The following is an 18488-nucleotide window of genomic DNA, read 5'->3' as shown; positions in this document are numbered from 1 at the left end:
TTGAAAAGAATGCTGGTGTTAGGAGATAAAAGTGTGGTTTTACTCAGACCAAATGAGAGCAGTGACAGAGGTTTCAAAGCACTGTCGGCTGGTTCCCTTGGAAAATAAAGCATAGAGTCCAGCTAACTCGATAATTCTAGAAAACAGTGTTGTTTCTCATCAAGACTAATAGTGAAGGGAGGTGATTACAAGCATTTGGCCAACTAGTCACTAGTGGGTGTTGTTTATTGAACTGGTATTTGTCAGAGGTTAGAAGGAAAAGAATTTCCAGGAAAATCACCTTGACACATTTTTAAAGCATGTTGGGATTTCATAGCTTACTTTTCAAGAACAGATGTCACAAGTGTGGGGAGGTTAAAATGTGAATTAAAGGGAATAGAATTCAATTCCCAGGACTCAAATTCTATTTTCTAGTGAAAGGGGAGTGGCATGAATATAAATAAATAATAAGACTAAAGAATATTTTTTAAATCTACAAACAGCTTAAAATGATATCTATGTCCATCAGAACTGTTGAAAGCAGTGATATTTAATCTCTCAATGTAACATTAAGTGATAAGAGGTTTAAAAAAATAAGTGGGGTCTTATGAACACAGCAATTTTTATTTAATTCCCTAATACAATAGCCCATTTATGCCATCACAAATAAGACTGTATCAGCATTTCAGACATAAGCTCTTTACTTCTAGAGACCTGTTATCAAAATGTAAAACTTAGATTTCAGCAGAAATCTATTTTCAGGTTTGGATGGCATATGTAGGCACATCTTACTGCTTTAAACACTGTCTTATCAGTCTGGCAATGTAAAGTGGAAAGTCTCTTTAAGCCTAATTATTTAGCACTATATTACCTTTACAACTTTTCATAGTTAAAAGATGTCTGTCTTTTCATTAATTGTATCATTTCCTTTCTGAATTTAGTGCATCAAGCAGTATATGGGATTGGCTCCAAGGGTGAAATGTTTGTGTGTGTGTGTGTATCTATATATCTCCATTCTGTAATATAAATAGCATTACTAAAAGGCACAAATTTCTCAGGGAAAGAAAGATAAGTAGATAGATGAGAAAGAGATATATAGATAAGTAGATAAATAACAGAAAATACAATATAGATAAACACACAGAGAAATGGAAGGCCTACATAATCCTTTCAATAAAACCACAAATACTTATTTCTGGGGGTGCTCTCAGCCCGACTAACCTACATACTCTGTGCACAGAAGCCGGATTGACATGCTACACTTTATCATGTCAGGGATCCAAGAACTAAGAAGGATTTATACGAAAGATTCTAATGGTTCCAGAGAGCTGTTATGTTCTACAGAAGCAAAATCCCACTCTGTAAATCGACACCTAGATACATACTCACACAATGAGCTCTCAGAAAGGCTTCTCATGGAGAACCCAGATTCATTTGGATAAATATCTTTATAAGAATTTCTGAAAGATGAATTTGTTAGGACTTAAGACCTTTATCTAGTTTCTCTGAAGGTTTGTGAAATCGAAAAAAAAATTATGGTTTCATGAAAGGATACTGATTTCCAAACTCATCAAGCTCTACATAAATTAAATAAAGTTTCCTTAGTCCATTCCATTATATCTCTATTACATGGCTTTAAAATAATTTGGAAACCAAGAAATGTCATACATGAATGTGTACAGACAATCACCACTTATTTTCCCTATTTCTCTACAGTATCAATTAAAAATATTCAGGGTAAAGTATAGTTTTTTTGTCTTGGGATTTAAATATATATGCATATATATATTAATGACAATTAAATAAGTCTCTTATTTCAACTCTGAGTGTTTTTTCAATTTTTATGTGAATTTGGACTCACAAATGTATTTCATGTACCAATCTTGTTTCCCCAGACTGCCTGACAGCCTGTATCACAACTTTACCATTATTTAAATATAGGTTTTTTGGGAGAATTAGAAATCCATTTAAGGCAAACAGCTCATTATCAGGGAGTAGTTTTTTTAAGATTAAACTCACTTATTATCTAATAGCACCTAAAACAACAAAGAAAAATAAAATGGCTATTAAACTAAGGGCCTAAACTATTCAAAAAACAAATTAAGTTTAGAGTGAAATAAGAACTGGGTTAGAAATCCTCTTCTGAACAGTTAGTATGCGAATGTAATTACTGAAGAAACTACAGCTAATCAGCTGTGAATTGTATCCATTAATTAGTATTTGCCCTGGAGAAATGAGAAAAATCAGTAACAACACTGGCACCGTGTGCGCTGATGAGTCGGTGCTGGCCGTGCTGCGTTTAGTCAAGCAGGTGGCTTCAGTGGTCCACGTAATTTGAAAAGCTCTCACCTGAAGTACTGAGCTGGAATTACAAATCACTCCTTGCATATCTTTTGTATCTATATAAGGCCTTAATTAATGGCTTTTAATTTGGAAACACTTGGCGATCAGGGGGGAACCGTTATAAATCATTTCAAATAGAAAGCAGAGATTTCTATTCTGTTTGGGGTAAAATACCCTCCTATAAAAAGGCAGATTCAGTCGCTAACTTGTTGCATATGCATTTGGTCTCATTCCTGAGCAAGCAGGTGGTTAGGCCCCTGGGTTAGAGCCATAAAAGTAGTCAGTCATAAAAACAGAATGTTCTGGGTGCTAAAATAGTATGTGTGTGTGTGTGTATTTTAATTTATTGTTTTCTAGTGCATACTTTTATTTTTATTAGCAATTAAACAGTGCTTTACAAAAGTGTAACATTCAGAGGTATAATTTCACACCCACACATGGTATATATGTTTGACTTTCAAAGAAACAATGTTTTTAAATTAAAAATGTATTTATTGGATAGATATAGAGGAATCAAGGGGTAAGGGAGAGATAGGAAGAGAGAAAGAGAGAGATACCTGCAGCACTGCTTTACAGTTTGTGAAATCACCCCACCATGGGAACAGGGGGCTTGAATTTGGGTCCTTGAGCATTATAACATGTAGGCTCTGCTAGATGTGTCACCACCTGGCCTGCTCTCTCTTCTCTCTCTCTCTCTCTTAATCTATTTTATTGTTGAGATATACACTTAAAAAAAATCAAAGTATTCTCTGAAGCTCAAATTTAACTGAGTGTGGTGTGTTTTAATTTGCTAGATCTAGCCTGCCTCCTGTTGTTGTTAACCTGATCAGAATGAAAGGAATGCCACTTGCCATTTGCTTGAACTTACCTAGTAATGCTAGCTCGATTTTCTTAATTTTATTTAAAAATGTGACCTATAAGTCCTGTTTTACTTGCTCTGTGTAAAGATCTGATTCTGAGAGGGGAACAAAGTAATCTGTTGGGGCAGCTCTCTAATATAATGACCTCAGAACAATTAACTTTAACTGTTTTGTGTACAATTAAATTTACTTTATATTCTGAGATAGTGACACATTCAATAAACACCTATTACTAGAAACCACTAGGTCCTTGAGGGAAGAGGCCCTGCTTCCCTCAGAATTAACAAGGCCTGGACAATTATATACACTCCAGTATTTGTCTAAGGGAGAGAAAGAAAGATAAAGGTTGATCACAGTTTAACCTCTAGGTCTCATAACCATCCACCTTTTTTTTTTTTTAGATTTTATTTATTTATTAATGAGAAAGATAGGAGGAGGAGAGAGAAAGAACCAGACATCACTCTGGTACATGTGCTGCCGGGGATTGAACTCAGGACCTCATGCTTGAGAGTCTAATGCTTTACCCACTGTGCCACCTCCCGGACCACAATAACCAACCATTTTTAACTGCAGTTGTTTTATCACTTATTTTTCCCCCTTCCAACTTTGGTATCTCTTTATTGAAGGAGAACTGATTTAGAGGGTTCACATTTCCCCAAGTTAGAGGGCAGGACATCTCAGTCTCTTGGAAACCATCACCCTGTTCTACCACAGGGACTTAGAACTCCATCCTCCCCTCACATTGTGCTTACCTGCCCTCTTCTGAGTGTGTAAATCTGTAGAGGACTATTATCACCGAGGTGTCACCTTGTGTGGACTTATTCTTTGGCTCTTAGATCCTATCTTTGAGTAAAGTTATCTTGTACTCATCAACACTTTTTGTGGCTGTGATGATGATGAACATGATAATGTGTTTACTCAATGAAGTCTTCTACACATTATTTCAACACCTATCTAAAAGGCGACTAAATAGAATTCATTTTTCCAACAGCAATTTAGATAAATATAATGAAAATAAATTTTGGAACAACACCCCCAAACCTATGGACATCTCATTTTTGACAAGGGGGCCCAAATTATTAAACGGAGAAAGGAGAATCTCTTCAACACATGGCTCTGGGAAAATTGGGTTGAAACGAAATGTACAGAAGAATGAAACTGAACCACTCTATCTCACCAGAAACAAAAGTAAACTCCAAATGGACCAAGAACCTGGATGTTAGACAAGAAACTATCAAATACCTAGAGGAAAATATTGGCAGCACTATTTTTCATTTAATTAAAAAAATTTTTTTTACTATATTTATTTATCAGATAGAGACAGTAATCAAGAGAAGGGAGGGATAGAGTGGGCGAAGAGACAGAAAGCTTCACCACTTGTGAAGCTTTTCCCTGAAGATATGGACCCAGGGCTCGAATCTGGGTCCTTGCACATTGTAATATGTGCGCTCAACCAGGTGTGCCACCACCTGGCACCTCCATTTAATTTTTATAGGCATCTTCAATGATACAAATACAATTGAAAAGAAGCCTAAAGCAATAATAAACCAATGTGACTACAACAAACTGAAAAGCTTCTGCACAGCAAAAGAGCCCACCACCCAAACAGAGACTCTTTACATAACGGGAGATCTTTATATGCCATACATCAGGCAAGAGACTAATAATGAAAAAATACAGAGCTCACCAAACTCACCAATAAAAAAGAATGACCCCATCCAAAAATGGGGAGAGGATGGATATGAACAGAATATTCACCAAAGAAGAGATCCAAAGGGCAACTCCAAGTCACTGATTGTCAGAGAAATGCAAATAAAGGCAATAATGAGGTACCAATTTACTCCTATGAGAATGCCATACATTAGAAAAGGTAGCAGCAAAAAATGCTGGAGAGGTTGTGGGGGCAAAAGAACCCTCCTGCACTGCTGGTGGAAATGTAAATTGGCCCAACCCCTATGGAGAGCAGTCTGGAGAGCTCTCAGAGCCTAGAAATAAACCTATCCTATGATCCTGCAATTCCTCTCCAGAGGATATATCGTACGGAAACAAACACACCCATCAAAAAAGATCTGTGTACACATATGTTCCTAGCAGCACCATTTGTAATAGCCAAAACCTGGAAGCAACCAAGGTGCCCAGCAACAGATGAGTGGCTGAGCAAGTTGTGGCATATATACACAATGGAATACTACTCAGCTATTAAGAATCTTGGATGAAACTTAAAGGAAGCCTGTAGGAATCACTGTTAAGTGAGATAAGCTAGAAATAGAAGGATGAATATGGAATTATCTCACTCATAGACAGAAGTTGAGAAATAAAAACAGAAGGGGAAATACAAAGCAGAAACTGGACTGGGTTTGGTGTATTGCACCGAAGTAAAAGACTAAGAGATGGGTCAGGTCCTGATGTACAATGGTGGTTAGTGTTATGCAGAGAACAGAAATGTTATACATGTACCATCAACTGTATTTACTGTTGACTGTAAACCATTAATCCCCCAATAAAAAAAAAAAACTGAAAAAGAAAAAAAACTAGAACAGCAAATTAAAAGAGACTTCCAAGGGTTAAGAATTGTGCCCAGGGAGGGGTCCCCTGGTCTTTCTTAACAATAAACTAAATGTTTTATTCAGTGATCAATTCCATTTGAAAACTCTTGTTACTCTTTCACAAACCCAGAATTTCCTAGACTGCATTTCAAGGTGCTCAAGTTGAGTAAAATGTTTCTTGGAAAAAAAGAAAAAAAAAAAAGTAGCCACAGTCCAGTAAGTCTAGGTAAGAGTGCAGACCACTGATCTCTCTCTGGTAAGACACAATGCCTGCTCTAAAGTTAACATCACTGAGAGGTCCTGTAATCTAGTGTTCAGCATATATTTGTGTGCACTTTACGTGAGGCACTGTGCTAGGCACAGTGTCTAAACATGATGGTGAAAACATAACAAAGTTCTCACTGGGAGGAGTTTACATTTTTCTTTAAGTGAGAGACAGTACCTTTCTAGTCAGTAATTGAAACACTTCCTTCTGCTTTCTCCAAAAAATCAAGTGGGAACACACTTTGGAAAATCTTGTTCCAAGGACTTTATGACAACAGAATTTTGATTTTCCCTGAATTGATTTTATAAAGTATTAATATCAATATTTTACACTATAAACAGTAAAGTTTATACATTTTTTTCTTTAAAAAATTACTTGTTAGATAGAGACAGAGAGAAATTGAAGGGGGAGGGAGACATAAAGGGGGAGAGAGAGACAGAAAGACACCAAGAGCACTTCATCTCCACTCCTAAAGCTTTCCCTCTGTAGGTGGGAACCAGAGGCTTGAACCCAGGTCCTGGTGCCTTATGTGTGAGTTTAACCAGATGCACCACCACATGGCCCCCTAGTTTAGGCATTTTTGTAAAGTAGTTAAATAAGAATTCTAAGCCATTTTAATTTTTATCTATTTCTACAATTTCTAGATGATAGCTTTCTATTTATGTTCCTTCAAATAGTGTGACATAGATGCATTGGATCAACCTTCTCGTGGTGCATCCCGTGAGTACCCATTCATTGGGGAAACTGATGATCCTTCCTAGCCGACTGAATCCACATGGATCCCAGTCACTTTCAAAGCCAGCAACAAGCAGCTCCTGACAGCTTTCAACCTGACGCTGTTGACTGGCTACGGAAGAAGGGCAAACGCTAGAAGAAGTGTGACATAGTGACACAGTTCAAGTCATAAAAGGTTCTTCTGTGTTTGCTTGCTTTTCTACCCGTGCCCACCCCCCAACCCCCAGCACTGTTTACCTTTGGCTTATGGTGGTGCCAGAGACTGGTCCTGGGACCTGTGTGACTCTGTCATGAAAGTCTTTTGTATAACCATTATACCACCTCCCCCACCTTCTTCTAAGGTATTTAAAGAGCCAAAACAAAATGCTCTAAAAATTAACCGAGCACTAAATGAAAAGCACATAAAAACATTCAAAACAGTTTGATTCCAAATATGGATACTGTCACTGCAAAGCAGGGCATTCATGAGGTCTTTTCCACTTTGATAGTCCCTGATGGATATGGTTCCCCAAAAGAATCCCACAAGATACCATTATAAAGCAGAACTAAATTACTCTCTGCATGTCAAACTTCTGTTAACTTAATAATTTCACAAAAGAACATCTTCATTGTACTTGGAGGTAGATTTGCTTTTGCTGCTTGATGAGCAATTATAGCTTCAGCAAATACAATTTATGAAGGACATCAATTAAGAGGGAGCATTTCAGGATTAAAAAAAAAAATCACTAAAGACCATCCTGTTCATGGCCTGTCTAACCGTGTGAAGTGCCAGAGTAAATTAATGGAGATTGTTAAGTCTAGCTCATCCAGCAAAAAAGTCTTGGAAGAAAGTGGAGCAGCACAGACAAAAACCCATCTGTAATCACAAGACGAATACTTCATCTTGATGAGTCCACACAACATCATTTTCACTGGAATTATTTTGACACCCATGTGAAGAATTGTACAGGCTTCTAATAAAGCAGCATTAACTACAGGGTATCAAACAACTAAATGGCACAAATTTAATCCTAAAACAACAACAACAAAATGATGATCTTTTAAATTCTCTTTTCTCCCCCCCCCCCCATTAGACTTGTTAGCAGATACCATCCAATTTGATGCCTCAGTAAGGACATCTGTCAAGTTGCTTACATAAATGACCTGTGTGTGTTATTATGAATCAAGCACACTCACATGAAGAAGGCTGCTATGTTCACATACTCTAGAAGGTTTGGGCGTTTGCTCCAAGGATAATAACTTTCCAGAAATAATCAACTGCTCACTATTTCCAAGGCATTGATCCACTCCAAGATGCAAAACTCAAAGGAATCAATACAAGCTCAATAGGACAAATGACAATAGCATTATTAGTTATCAAGAGGTGGATCTATAGTGCCACATCAAAGACTAACTTGGAGCCAGTGAAATAGCTCATTTGGATAGTGTGTTGCTTTGCCATGAGCAAGATCCAGGTTTAAGCCCAGCTCCCACTGCACTGAAGGAAGGTTCGGTGCTGCGGTGTCTTTCACTCTCTTGGCCTTATTTCAAAAAAAAAAAAAAAGGAAGGAGTGGGGAAGGAAGGACCATTTTAGTAAATAAACAGCCTATGCCAAAAGCTATGGGTTCAAAAATAGTTTAGGCATAAGAATGACAAATAAACAAGTATGTCATTAGCAAGAGAGAAAAATACATATCTATATATCCTAATCTAATATTTATATATACTGATAAATACACGATTCTTTCAAATATATGTATAGTTATACACATGTACTTCATATACATATATATGCATACACATATTAACAGATTCAAAACAAATACAAAAGCAAGTTGTTTTTTTAAAAATATTTATTCCCTTTTGTTGCTTTTGTTGTTTTATTGTTGTCATCGTTGTTGGATAGGACAGAGAAATGAAGAGTGGACGGGAAGACAGAGAGGGAGAGATGAAGACAGACACCTGCAGACCTGCTTCACTGCCTGTGAAGCAACTCACCTGCAGGTGGGGAGCTGGAGCTCGAACTGGGATCCTTATGCTGGACCTTGCGCTTTGCGCCACTTGTCCTTAATCCGCTGTGCTACAGCCAGACTCGCAAAGCTGTTTTTAAGAAAATAATTTTTCAGGGTCAGGCTGTGGCACACCTGGTTAAGCACTCATACTATAGTGTGCAAGGACCCAGGTTCAAGCTCCTGGTCCCCACCTGCAGGGGGAAAGTTTCACAAGTGGTGAAGCAGGGCTGCAGGTGTCTCTCTCTCTCTATTTCCCCTCCCCTCTCAATTTTTGTCTCTATCCAATAATATATATACATATATATATATTAAAAAGAAAATAACCTTTCAAAATTATCTTTTTATGTGCTAAGAAAAATCCTACATAACTATCTCTTGGATACCAGACTCCATATATATCCCACAGCATTTATACCTGGTGTCTAGAGGCACAACTGAATTCATCTTCTTTTTCCTCAAGTCTGCTCCAATAATGCCCTTCCCATTTCCTTTCATGGGTCAGTAATCCTTTTGGTAACTCAGCCCAAAAGTCATCTCTCTCCATTCATCGGACTGCTGACTCATTTTTGCAATTACACCAAACACTGACCACCTGACATCACCTCTACTCGCTTCATTCAAGCCCCTTCCTCTCCCTTTCTTACCCACCTTCCCATATCTGAAATAAATAAAAAGAATGAAAAAGCTGGCCTTTGAGCAGTGGTATCACACTTATGTAGGACTCTTAGCACCCCTCCTCCACCCCTGCCCCCACGACCCACAAAATGTAAATCACCTTTCCCCAGCTTGGATATACCATATCAGAATCTCCAGGCGGGGGTGGGAGGATGGCGCAGTGGGTTAAGCGCATATGGCGTGAGGCTCACTGACTGGTTTAAGGATCCCAGTTCGAGAGGGGAGGGGGTCACTTCACAAGCGGTGAAGCAGGTCTGCAGGTGTCTTTCTCTCCCTCTTACTGTCTTCCCCTCCCTCTTTCTGTCTTCCTCTCCTCTCTCAATTTCTGTCTTATCCAACAACAACAGCAATAAAAACAAGGGCAACAGAAATGGGGGGAAATGGCCTCCAGAAGCAGTGGATTCATAGTGATGGCACTAACCCTGGAGGTAAAAAAAAAAATCTCCAGGAAGTAAGGAGGTCCTAAAATCTGTAATCTTTTTATTTATTTATTTAATACTAGGGTTATTGCTGGAACTCAGTACTTGCTCGATGATTTGATAGTTCCTGGTAGCTATTTTTTTTCCTGTGATAGCGAATGAAACAGTGTGAGGAGCACCTGCAGCACTACTCCTCATCCATCCCTGCAGGCGGAGACCAGTTTAAACTTAGGTTTTTCTTCACTGTAACCTACGGGAGCTCTACTTAGTGCGCCATTGTAACTTCTCAGGAATTTAAAAGCACACTAATGTTTGAAAACCACCATCTTTCATTCCTTTTAGACTAATGAACTGTGAATAACTTTTTGAAATAAACCTTTCCATCCTTCAACAAGGATGATCTTGTTGAAATGCTGATGCAGCACAAGCTGTTTAGGACAGAGAAATAAGATCTTAGCTCGATTATTTGCAATCTCTTCTCACCTTCCTCACTTACAGGAAAAATCTAATATTTTGTGAGGTGACCATCTGCCCACTCTTACCCTCATCACCAAGAGAAAGGACAAGAACTTTATAAGTTGAACCAAGTGGGGAATGCAAATTCCACTGTTAAGATTTTCCAACAAGTTCTGTGGACCCTCACAAGGCACAACAATGCCTAAACACATGGACTCTACCCAAACACAGAGGTCTTTGGATTTTCATGATCTGGACATATTTGAGTCTGTGAATTGCACAACCATCTGGACTAGTTAGAAGTGACAAGGGAAAAAAAAAAAACCCTCTCAAACTCAACTCAACTCACTTGTTTAATATCAGTAACGTAAACGTAAGTAAAGAGAGGATAGAAGTTGTCTGAAGACCCCACCAATGTGTCCTGGAGCTCCGCTTCCCCAGAGACCCACCCTACTAGGTAAAGAGAGAGGCAGACTGCGAGTATGGACCAACCAGTCAACGCCCATATTCAGCGGGGAAGCAATTACAGAAGCCAAACCTTCTACCTTCTGCAACCCACAATGACCCTGGGTCCATGCTCCCAGAGGGATAAAGAATGGGAAAGCTATCAGGGGAGGGGGTGGGAAATGGAGATTGGGTGGTGGGAATTGTATGGAATTGTACCCCTCCTACCCTATGGTTTTGTTAATTAATCCTTTCTTAAATAAAAAAAAAGTTGTCTTGTGAGTAAAAAAAAAATGGAGTAACCTTATGGAATGATCCAGCAAGAAACTATCACCACTGTTCTCAGAATTAGAAGTTACTTTATTTTATTATATTATCATTATTATTTTTCTTTTTCCTTTATTGGAGATTAATGGTTTAATTATTATTATTGCCATTGCAAGGACTATACTGATCTAGATTGATTTTTTTTTCCAGTTAGAAAGGGAGAGAGAAAAAAGGGGCACCAGATTCAAGCCTGGATTGTATGCATGACAAATGTGGAGCCCTCCCAAGTGAGCTATCTTGCCATACTGAGAAAAAAGTTCTCATTTTCCTTACACAAAAAATGATAACATGTATGCTGTTACATGCCCATGAGCAATGCTTTTTACACAATTCTGATTTACATCCCCTTTTCTCCCCCAACCCCCATTTTTCCCCTGTATTCACCTGAGTATCAGTTAGATGCTAATTAATAGAATTCATCTGCCTGTCCACAGATGTCAAGGAGTAAAAGATATGATAGCTGTTTTTAAGGCATGGCAACTTAGGGTGACGGAATAAAAACATTTATTAACCTAAGGGCCAAGTCAGTGAGTGACACTGACAGATAGTCTGCAAGCTTAGGAGAATGATTAAAAAGAGAATGGCCCTTCAGAAAAAACAAAAGAGCAGAACGATTTAGTTGCAGAGGAGATGCTACGCACTGAAAATAGTTTCTAGGAGGTAAACTCTGTGAGATGGTGGGCAGTCAAGATTTTGGAAGCCAAATATTTAGAAAGGTACTAAATGAGAAAGCTTGTACTTGCACTCAATGGGAAAGTTAAAATGAAGACCTTTGCTAGAGGATAGAGGTAGACAGGCATAGAGTTGTCAGAAAAGTCCTAACATACTTACACAAAGAAAACACAGGGAAAAAATAAGGGACTGGATGGTGGCACACCATGTAAAGAGTACACACATTATTACAGGGTGCAAGGACCTGGGTTCAAGCCCTTGCTTCCCACCTGTTAGGAGGAAACGTCTCAAGTGCTGGAGCAGTATTGCATGTACCTCTCCTCTCCCCTCCCCTCTCCTCCCCTCCCCTCCCCTCCTCTCCTCTCATCAATTTCTCTCTATATCCAAAATAAATAAATAAATAAATAAATAAATAAATAACTGTTACTGAGAAACAGGAAAAATACATCATGACTTTTCTGATAACATCTTCAAGGATGTTGAGAAAGCAAATCCCTGGAAAAGCCTACTTCGCCTATCCCTAGTTGGACTAGACCCTCCTCCTCCTCCTCCTCTTCCTCCAAAGATCTAGGCTACTGGTACACTTCCAATACAAAGCCCAAATCTGACTGCATTGCTAGAAGAGGTGAGATTAGTACTGGGAAAGACAGGGGCCAGTTCAGAACTCTTGAGTCTAATCAGGCCAGAGGCATTAGAAGGAAGAAAGTAATGCAGAGAGTATCAAATCAGGACTCAGACTATCTGGATTTGAACACCAGTCCCACTGGGTTCAGTGTGGGCAGGTAGGCAAGTAAGGTAATTTGCCCAAAGGACAAGTTCAAAGTTCAGCTAAGCTACTCCCTAGTAATGTAATTGTGCACACCCGACTTATATCTAGATGTGCCTCAGTTTCTCCATCTACAGGGATGGAGGGATATGAATAACATTTGCCACATCATTGCATGTTGAGGAGTCAATATGTTAGTGCACATGAAGACATTAACTCTTTTTTATTAAACTGTCTCCCTTCCTTCCTTCCTTCCTTCCTTCCTTCCTTCCTTCCTTCCTTCCTTCCTTCCTTCCTACTGCCATCAGTGTTATTGCCAGGGCTTGCACAATAAATCCACCACTCCTGGCAGCTATCTCCCTCTTCTTTTATTTTGATAGGAGAGAGAAATTGAGAGAGGAGAGGAAATAGAGACGCCTATAGCACTGCTTTGCCACTTGTGAAGATTTCCTCCTACAGGTAGAGAAGAGGAGCTTGAACCTGGATCCTTGTGTACGATCTTTGTGTATTCTCAACGCGGTGTGCCACCACCCACTCCCCAAAGCCATCATTTGTATTTGTATTAAAGGATAAATATTGTAATGATCCTTGTAGAAACACAGACCAAGCATATCTGTACTACAAACTATTGTATTTTTTAAGTGTTTATTTGCTAGAAATAGGAAGAAATTAAGAGGGACAGGGGAGACAGAGAAACACCTGCTTCATCACTAGCAAAGCTTTCCCTGTGAAGGTGTGTACCAGGGACTTGAACCTGGGTCCTTGTGCACTGTAGCATATAACATGTGCACTCAACCAGGAATGCCACCACCCAGCCCTCAAACTGCTGTATTTTGTTAATGAGAATTGGAGGGTTTTACTACTTAAAAAACAAAACAAAACAAAACAAACAAAAAAAACACTCCAACAACTTCTCAGCATTTAAGGAAAAATCTAAACTCTTCTTGAAGGATAAGAAGTTCTCCCATAATCATGCTACTGGTTCCTTCCCCAGACTCTGTTAAAAATACAGTTCTTATCCACTAGCTGCAGGACTACTACCTTGCTTACTCTAAGCTTTTGTTGTACCTCAATCTTCCCTGAAGGATCATTACCCCTTTATTCTTTCTGTTGACTTCTGCTTAACATCTCCTCCTCAGAAAGGCCTGATGAATCAGAATAGCTAAAGCTACCTGCTCATCCACCTACCACTCTCTCTCTCTCTGTCCCCCTGCTGTATGTCCCTTCAGAGGATATGTTGCTGTCTGACTTCACTGTATATAGCTGTCTATTTTCTTTCTGCTCATTAGAATGAAGAGTGAGTGGTGACAAGGAATTCATCTAGTCCAATGCTGTTACTTCTGGCCTTAGAACAATGGCAGGCAGGTGTTCAGGATCTATCTGTTGAATGCATGAGTAAAAGAATAATTGAGAGACTCAAGTTCAAATCCCAATTCTGTCATTTACAGCCTGGGCACTGTTAGGAAATCTGCTTCAAATTATCTGTTTCTTCATTTCTAAGGAGGGAAAGGATAAATTTTTGTGGAACTGGGTTGTGTAAGGAGAAAGGTGACTATACAAAGACCCCAGAAAAAGAGTTCATACAGAGGACGGACTTAAGACCAATAGCAAGAAGGTATATGTGAGGGAAAGAAAGGAAATCAACATTTTGACAGGCTTGCCAGTGAGACAAGAACATGCTGGTTAAAAACAAAGCAAAATCTATTTGGGCCTATATGGGTTGGCAGATCAAGAAATGAAGAGTAAGAGAAGAGAGGGTTGAAATGGGTGCCAGTAACTATAGCATCTACCTTGGAGAAGTTTACTTTGAACAAGCTGTATGGCACATGCTAAAAGGTGAAGGAAAGACTTAATAAAACAAAGAAAGGACATCAGTTGATGATAAGCAGGACATAACTTCTGAGTATAATTTTCAAAATGTGAGGAACTGTGGATATCTTTTACACAACAGCAACTTGTAAAATAGATATGCTTGGTCTGTTCTGTTTTCCTGAAAATTACTGAAATAATAGCTATTAGGTTGGCCACTAGTCCAGATGGAAAAGGTGGTTACTTTCTTTGATGTCACTCTAAGAGCCAGAAAGGCCCCTTGCCCTCAAAACACCTGGCATTGACATATAATATCCACTACAAGCAGTATATCATCTGAGTTTCAAAAAGGCTATGTTCCATGATTAGTTCTAGGATATTTGGGAGGAATAATAACTTAGTTTTCATATGTCAGGGACACTTTAGGGTCAGTTCATTTATAATACAATAGAGATCATCTTCAAGCATATTGAGAAAGCAAATCCTTGGAAAAGTCAACTAGAACCTCCTCTCCCTCCTCCAATAGTCTAGGCTACTGGTACACTCCACACCGTGCTAAAGTGATTTAGCTCTTACATCCATTGCCCCTGAATGCAGAGGTTCTCATGGTCTGTTATAGTATCACGGCCTTGGCACACAGTAGGTACTCAAATGATAATGCAGAGATTCCAGGGTCAACTTCAGGGCTAACTGCAATTGGCAGCTCGGCACAGTTAAAGATTTCTAACTAAGTCATTTGTTTTGTGCACATGACTAAGTGCACATCAATTCAGGTGAATCATTGTTATGGTTTGCCAAAGGACTGCCAAGCCTTAAAACAAAATAGAAATGGAAAGTCATGTAAGATAAAATCTGAGTTATTTTCCTTGTACTGCTAGACTCTGTAGTTCATACTGCAATCAAATGACTAAGGACCTTAGAGACTTTCTGCTGAAAACAAACTTTAAGGTCTCTAATGACATGAAATATTTAAACTGAATACCCTTAGTAAGTCTCCTGGGCATTATGTCTTACACAACCATATGAAATTTCAAATGTAAAAAGGGAACAACAAATTAAGTAAATTGTGCCTCAGTATTTTTAAATGAAAGCATTTTAACTAATTACATTTCAGTTCAATAAACAAATTAGTAGTCAATGGTAAAATATGTGTTCTTCAATTTCAGTCTTTCAAATCATGATTTAGCATGAATTCCGTCTAAATACCAACGACTTTCTATATCATCTTTCATTCTTTGATCTCCAAGTCTAAAACTTGATGTTCTTAATCTATATTTAATTTAGGTGCCAAAAACAAATATGACAGAACACAGTAATGTGAATATATAAGCATATATTCTCAAGTAGGGGTAAATTTGCCCCTGTACCAATCTTTTCCAGAGGTTTTTAATAGTGTCTGGGTAGAGTTTTTATTGTCATGATTAGAGGATGCTTTTGGTACCCAGTGGGAAAAAGCCAGGGATGTTTAGACTAAACTTCTTACACTGCACAGAATTGTTCCTACAACAAAGAATCATCCTATCCAAAATGTCAATAGTGTCAAAACGAGCAACTCTGATATAAATCAATCCATATACGAAGCATATGCAGAAGATATTTAAAACATTTTAAAATGAATATAGGATCATTGCTTAGACACCACCCAAGCATAATCAGTGCTCCTTCTTCAAGTGGTCATTATGCTGACTTTGGATATACCTCTTTTTAAGATCTGCAATCAAGGACTATCTTCAATGTGTTTCAAATATGTACGAACTAGCTGGCCATTAGTTCTGAAGCTTTCCCCATTTATATAAATATCTAGCTGCCTTTTCTCCTGCCACAGACCCATCAAGAAATGGATGTAGTTTAACTTGTGACTCTAAGGCTAACATTTTAAAAAGATCAATAAACCTATAAATTCTTCCTGAAGAACTACATAAGTGATTCAATGTGTTTATTTCCAGTTTCAGTCACATTTGATAAACCAAATACTGGAAGCCTACTTAACTCGAAAACTATCAATGATAATAAGAAGTTCACAAGCACATATAACATATAATTATTTAAATCAAACAGGATTACATATGAGGTCTATTAATGTTTATGAATTCACATATATCATTTCCAAACATTTAAGAACCAGTCTCAGGCACTTGATAAGAAATTATAGGAACATGAGAAAACACAGTATGGACTGGCCATGGAAACATATGAGATCTAGTGTTTTATGGCCTAGTGGCAGAGATGTTTTGCTCACATGGCAAGAATTTCTTGATTACATACATTTTTTTCAGTGATTTTATGACTGCCTAAATTCTGGAGGGACAGCTTTTTACCAGATGGGTGATCATATAGCTTTCATTAGTTTTCTGTAACTTAGCAGTTATGTTTGTTTATTTATCTAAAATCTTTTACTTGGAAAGGGCTCACAGGAGACTCTAAATCCCACTTCTGATAAGGTCTTGGGGCCAGGAGGGAGGGAAATTACATTTTTCTAGACAACTATTCCAAAATCCATAACTTAAGATTTTATGTCTTTTATTTTATTTTAAAAGTCTGAATTTTCCCCAGACCTATATTTTAATTACTTTGAGTATAAAGCTAATGGTTTCTTAAGCATAACCATAAAACAGAATTCCTCCAGATGCAGGGACCATTGACTTTCATCTTGAAGACAATGAATGAAATTCAGTCAAGATGTCATTGCTAATCCAGTGTCTAACTCAATTTTCTTAAAAAGCACTTTATAGAAAATTACTGTGAATTAAAGTTTTCCTAAATAAAGGAGAAATTTTAGACTTGGAATTCCAAACATCCACTGTATACTAATACATTCAAGATTACCTTAACATTTCCTTGCATGAATTTAAAAAGATGTGATTACATAGCAATTTGTAAGCAGCTCTTCTTAAATCATATCAAATTTTACTCACTTCAGCAAAAAACAAATTCTATTCCAGAAAAATGACTCAACTACATGAAAGCAAATTACATCAAGTGGTAAATGCAAAAGTGACCAGAAAAGGGTGAAAACAGGTGTAAAAATCTTACAATGAACAAAGTGAGGTATTAGTTAACCTGAGTTTTAAGCTAAAGACAATATGTGAATACTAAATAAAATTTACAGCCTTGACTTATGCCATGCTTAACTAAACAATGAAAAATTTGTTGAAACTTTTTTAAAAGGCAAAATGACTTGGTTTTAAAGTAAAATGTTAATACCTTATTTACAGTGGCTTTTACAAGGTGTGTACACATTATCAACCTATACGGCCTCTAGTTTTTCCTAGAGATTTTTCCCCCCAGTGCTAGTAGTGGGAGAATATATATGACACAAAGGAAAAATTACTACACATTCCACAGTGCTGCTGAATAACTGAGGGAAAAAGTAAGATCTATCTTAAAGCCCATCTATAAATTTCTTTGGCCACAATAAAAATAAGTTAGGTGTATGATTCTTTTTTTTTTTTTTTGCCTCCAGGGTTATTGCTGGAACTCAGTGCCTGCACCATGAATCCACGGCTCCTGGAGGCCATTTCCCCTCTTTTGTTGCCCTTGTTGTTATAATTATTATTGTTGTTGTTGATGTCGTTTGTTGTTGGATAGAACAGAGAGAAATGGAGAGAGGGGGAGAGAAAGATAACACACCTGCAGACCTGCTTCACCGCCTGTGAAGTGACTCCCCTGCTGGGGGCTGGAACTGGGATCCCTACGCCAGTCCTTGCGCTTTGCGCCAACTTCTGCACTACTGCCTGACCCCCTGACTTTTTTTAAAGAACTGTAGCTGCCTTCATATCAAGGTTAATATTGAAAAAAAAAAATCCCATGTAATAGGCCCCTGGGATTAAGGAACAGATTCCACAAGGGATGTCCATCTGGCACCGGCCATAAGCTGTTTGTTCCCTTCTTCACTGTTCTCTCTATAAACACCCTAGGCCCAAAAATAACTGCTTAGAAATAACAGAAAGACCACACTTCTAAAGGCCATGCATGCTGTCCAAACTGTCTCATTTTTATGTTTTAATGACCTCAGGAGACTATAAAGGGGTAAAGCTGAATAGCCTAATGAACAACAGAAGGGGGGAAAAATCAGATTTCTACAAAGGAAAATAAGCTTTCCTGAAATAACAGAAAATATGTTAAAGTTCTTCACCCTGAATTGGCTGGGAGAATTGCTGAAAAAACACCAAGTGCTCCCCATATTCTAACAATGAAGAA

General features: G+C 38.1%; 1 protein-coding gene across 4 annotated transcripts in view; it reads right to left on the bottom strand.

Annotated features, from left to right (window-relative positions):
* TOX3 (TOX high mobility group box family member 3) overlaps nucleotides 1–18488 on the bottom strand; it is a 136274-nt gene that overhangs the window by 36180 nt on the left and 81606 nt on the right. The window lies entirely within an intron of this gene.

This window comes from Erinaceus europaeus, chromosome 2, assembly GCF_950295315.1.
Source record: "Erinaceus europaeus chromosome 2, mEriEur2.1, whole genome shotgun sequence".
NCBI classification, from domain to species: Eukaryota; Metazoa; Chordata; class Mammalia; order Eulipotyphla; family Erinaceidae; genus Erinaceus; species Erinaceus europaeus.
Note: the sequence above shows the minus strand (reverse complement) of the source record. Positions and strands in the feature narration are given on the sequence as shown.